We start from the raw sequence: 5,266 nt of genomic DNA, 5'->3' as shown, positions 1-5,266 counted from the left end.
TTTTTTCCTATTAGATCTGAAAATGTTGTGTAATACTACAACCTGAAACAACAAATAGATTGCGTTGGCCTGTACAGGAGATAAAGAACAAAAATGTAACAACAGCGGTGAAATGGAATAGTCCAAATCACCAAAGTAAACTGGACCTGGGCTTGTTGCAGGGATCTAAAGTTACTAAACAATTTGTGAGTGTATGCACTCACACTTCACTCAAGATCATATAATAATAAATATGTGCGTGATGAAAGTTGGGCAGCACGCTAACGTGCTTACTCCACTCTGTGTGCTCGTATGGGTCTGACCCTTTCACTCCTTTGATTTTTTCCTCCTACTTTGTTTTTTGGCCTTTTCCTCAAGTCTGTCTTCGCAAGGACCTGCCGAGTTCTTCTTCATTTTGTACATAACTGTTTTGGGGGTGAATAAAATGCAAGTAGGGATTAAAACTGCAGAATTAATGATTACCGGTGCTGGAAATGCTCGTGTTTGATGCAGTGTCTTGATGTTGTTGCCACTCGTATCCGACATGCAATGCGCGAAAGTCACGTGGTCTGTCAATCTCTATTTCAAACAGTAACAGTTCAAAACTGGAAAAATAAAATTCCAATGAAACCTGTTAACACTTGGAGCGATCTCTGAAGATAGCAGCTACTCCTCCACCTCGACCAGATCTGTGTGGGACATTAAAATAGCAGCAGTCTGAAGGCAAAAGTTCTGCAAAGGCGCTGGAATCACCAGCAGTTATCCACGTCTCAGTTAGGCAGAGAAAGTCCAAGTACTGTGACAAAAAATATTCCTTAAGGATAAAAGTCTTATTCGATACCGGCGTTTACCAGGCCAAATTTGGCCGGAGTTGAATAGTCACCAGACTTAGAAGCTCGCGCAACATAACGCAGGTTTTGCAGATTCACTCCGCGCTGCCGTGGACAGGGAGGCAGGGAGCGGCCGGGCGGGAACAGCTCAGAGCCAGCGAGCGGCACCAGATACGTATAGGATGGCTTACGAAGATGCCAGGGAAAAGGGGGGCGACAGGCAACGCCAGGGACAGCAAAACAAAACGCCAGACAGGCCTTCAATTTCAGTAATCTCCCACTCCGTTTGCCGCGACAGCGACCTCGCTTCCGCAGAGACGGCACAGGTACACGGAGCAGGTGAGTAGGAACCAACGACAGGAGTGGAGGCGGTATTTTGTGTGCATTTCCCAGTCTACACAACGGCGTATTGGGAGATAGTCGAAGATCAAGTAAAACGTGGTGATCATAGAGCAGCAGGGAGTCTACATCATAGCAGAATAAAAACATTAAAACAGAAATTTGGAGGAACAGACGGCAAGACATACACATCGGCGCCATCTTCGATCCAGCAATCTGCGATTTTCTGTTTGATTTAGTGGAGTCAGTTGTTCCCATGCATCATTCTGTAAGTGTGAGAATGAACTAAGATTAGAAAATGTCAAAATATAAAGTTTGATTTATTTTTATTCATCACAGCATCCTAAACTTTGCTGAACTTTTTCAAATATAAAATGAACTCACTGAGTGTTGACTGTCATAACTCAAGAAAAGTTAAACTGGGCTGACCCAGTTGAAACTAATTTTAACAGTTTAAACTAGTTAAACCAGTTTACCTGCGTCAGACTTCTTACTGCATGCTGTAACCAAACATACCACACCCTGCATTGTCTGAACGGCTCTTAGTCACACTGTAAAAATATTTCTTTAGTGCCTCCCTTCACAGATGTGTCTGTATCAGGATGGGTCTAAACAACATGGTGTAAATGCAGTTGCTGGTGAGCCTCATTTCCTGTAGGAGGTGAAAAAGAGCAGAGATCTGTTTCCCTTCAGAGCACAGAGGTTGTTTCTGTTCAGAGGAAGTGAAACTGTCTGACAGTCACTGAGAGACGGTGAAACGGCACAGCACATGAATCAAATGGATCAAACAAAAATCTGCTGTTCAGTCTGTTTGGATCTACTGAAGGATCCGGTGACTATTCCCTGTGGACACAGCTACTGCAGGAACTGTATTAAAAGCTTCTGGGATGAAGAGGAAAAGAAGAAAATCTACAGCTGCCCTCAGTGCCGGAGGACTTTCACACCGAGGCCTGTCCTGGAGAAAAGCACCATGTTAGCAGATTTAGTGGAGGAGCTGAAGAAGACTGGACTCCAAGCTGCTCCTGCTGATCACTGCTATGCTGGACCTGAAGATGTGGCCTGTGATGTCTGCACTGGAAGAAAAATGAAAGCTTTCAGGTCCTGTTTAGTCTGTCTGGCATCTTACTGTAAGAAACACCTTCAGCCTCATTACGATGTGGCTCCATTAAAGAAACACAAGCTGGTGGAGCCCTCCAAGAAGCTCCAGGAGAACATCTGCTCTCGTCATGATGAGGTGATGAAGATGTTCTGCCGTACTGATCAGCAGAGTATCTGTTATCTCTGCTCTGTGGATGAACATAAAGGCCACGACACAGTCTCAGCTGCAGCAGAAAGGACTGAGAGGCAGAGAGAGCTGGAGGTGAGTCGACAAAACATCCAGCAGAGAATCCAGGACAGAGAGAAAGATGTGAAGCTGCTTCAACAGGAGGTGGAGGCCATCAATCAGTCTGCTGATCAAACAGTGGAGCACAGTGAGAAGATCTTCACTGAGCTGATCCATCTCATCCAGAAAAGAAGCTCTGATGTGAAGCAGCAGATCAGATCCCAGCAGGAAACTGAAGTGAGTCGAGTCAAAGAGCTTCAGGAGAAGCTGGAGCAGGAGATCACTGAGCTGAAGAGGAAAGATGCTGAGCTGAAGCAGCTCTCACACACAGAGGATCACATCCAGTTTCTACACAACTACCCCTCACTGTCAGCACTCAGTGAGTCTACAGACTCATCCAGCATCAATATCCGTCCTCTGAGCTACTTTGAGGATGTGACAGCAGCTGTGTCAGAGGTCAGAGATAAACTACAGGACATTCTGAGAGAGGAATGGACAAACATCTCACTGACAGTCACTGAAGTGGATGTTTTACTGTCACAACCAGAGCCAAAGACCAGAGCTGGATTCTTAAAATATTCATGTGAAATCACACTGGATCCAAACACAGCATTCAACTGGCTGTTATTATCAGAGGGGAACAGAAAAGTAACAATAATGAATCAACAACAGTCTTATTCTGATCATCCAGACAGGTCACTGGATGGTTTCAGGTCCTGAGTAGAGAGAGTCTGACTGGACGTTGTTACTGGGAGGTGGAGAGGAGAGGGAGAGTTTATGTAGCAGTCGCATACAAGAATATCAGCAGAAAAGGACGGGGTAATAAATGTGGATTTGGATATAATGACAAATCTTGGTCATTATATTATTTCAAAAACAGTTATACATTTTGGTACAACAACATTGAAACTCGTGTCTCAGGTCCTCGTTCCTCCAGAGTAGGAGTGTACCTGGATCACAGAGCAGGTATTTTGTCCTTCTACAGCGTCTCTGAAACCATGACTCTCCTCCACAGAGTCCAGACCACATTCACTCAGCTGCTCTATGCTGGACTGATGGTTTACTATAAATATGGAGACACAGCTGAGTTGATTAAAGTGAAATAGACTGAAGTCTTTCATATTGTGGGTTTAAATCTGTATTTTAGTTTCATTTTATTTTCTCTCCATCATTTCTGCACAGAGATCAGCTGTCAGTCAAACATTATGGGTGGTACCTCCACATCTTCTAGTTGTTCTCTTGATGTTTCTGAGTTTTTAAAGGAGATCTTTCCTGTGACTGTTTATGGAGGCTATCACTGCTCATCATCATTTTGATTTACTAAAATATTTCTCCACATGAAAATGTAAACTTCTCTATCCTCTAAATGTTTCTGGAATATTTGTATTGAAAAATGTCGACATTTCTCTTCATGAGTATGGCAGACCATGTGTGTGTGTTTGTTTTTGTCAAAATCATCAAACAAATGAGGAAAAACTGTGATTTTAATGAATGAATTCATATATTGTGTTGATGTTTTATTGTGTGAATAAACTGGAAGGTTTGACTATAAATCAAACTTTGAACAAAGTCTTTTCTTCTGTCTTCATTCCAGGATCTCACTCAAATCTGATGCAGAAAATATGAAACTAATCTGAGAGAATAACTGAAGCAGTTTTCCTCCTGAAGCATCACAAAGTTCAGAGTTCATGTTTAGAGCAGAAGATTCAGCAGTCGCTCTGTGACCTTTCAACTTTCTTCACTAAAACAGCTTCATTACAGAGAAACAAGTCACATTTTCTTCATGTTCTTAAGTCCTTTCAGATGTTTTTAATGGTCCTTGAATGCAGCATCAGTGTCGCAGGTTTAAAAGGTCACTTTCTGTTGTGTTCAAAGATTTCCTTCAGATATGGTCTTTAATCAGTAAAGCCAGTGATACAGCAGTGTCATTAGCTGTGTTATTGGCACCAGGCTGTGTTTATGTATGTATTTAATTCTGTCTGAGGATGTCTTCAGCATGAAATGATCATTTGCTCAGCTGCTGTGTCTCATCTCTTATCAGACATTGGTTGGAACAGAGTTTTGTTGCTGACCATCTGACAAGAGGGTGAAGAAAAGCTTCAGGCTTCATTTGGACACTACGTTGGACAGAAGTCTCCACAAAAATGACTCAGAAACACAAATATTATTAATGAAAGTCCAAATGTCAATTTACAGAAGACTTAAGGACCCTTTGACTTCTAACATACAGCTGCATGTTTACAATTATTTATTTATTGATTTCTAGCAAAGCAAGACTTTACTGATTAAAGACATATAATCAGACATATAACTGTTACTTTCTGAAAAAGACTCACATAAAGCAGATTTATCACAAGCAAACATCAAGACACATCCTTCATGGCTTAAAGTTGCAGTGGGACTCTTTCGCCATCTGGTGGTTGTAACAGTTATGACAACTGTTCCTGCATATATGTCCCTCCTCAGTGTGAAGAAGACTGGACTCCAAGCTGCTCCTGCTGATCACTGCGTGTTCCTCCTGTGTCTAAAATCTATTCCCATTATGAATCAGGAAACTGTTTGCACCAATCATAAAGGCAATAAAATACGTCACACACTAAGAAATAACAAAAAGGAATTGTGGATTTCAAGGAGATTTTTCCCTCGTTTTTTGAAATCATAAGAATACAAACTAATGCAAGACTGTCATGTTTTCATAAGTTTGTAGAGACACTGTTCTGTTGTATTCTAGGACATCAGTCACTTTTTAAATGCATGCTACTCCTCCTCCTCATCATCATCCTCATCATCATCA

The 5,266-nt window shown here is 41.9% G+C and overlaps 1 pseudogene; it reads left to right on the top strand.

Annotated features, from left to right (window-relative positions):
* Positions 1-1,926: 1,926 nt before the first annotated feature.
* LOC148097600 (tripartite motif-containing protein 16-like) lies at positions 1,927-3,644 on the top strand (annotated as a pseudogene).
* Positions 3,645-5,266: the final 1,622 nt, after the last annotated feature.

This window comes from Neolamprologus brichardi, chromosome 18 (assembly GCF_056152115.1).
Source record: "Neolamprologus brichardi isolate AB-2024 chromosome 18, ASM5615211v1, whole genome shotgun sequence".
Classification (NCBI taxonomy): domain Eukaryota; kingdom Metazoa; phylum Chordata; class Actinopteri; order Cichliformes; family Cichlidae; genus Neolamprologus; species Neolamprologus brichardi.
The sequence above is the reverse complement of the archived record's forward strand: the minus strand, read 5'-3'. Positions and strand labels throughout refer to the sequence as shown.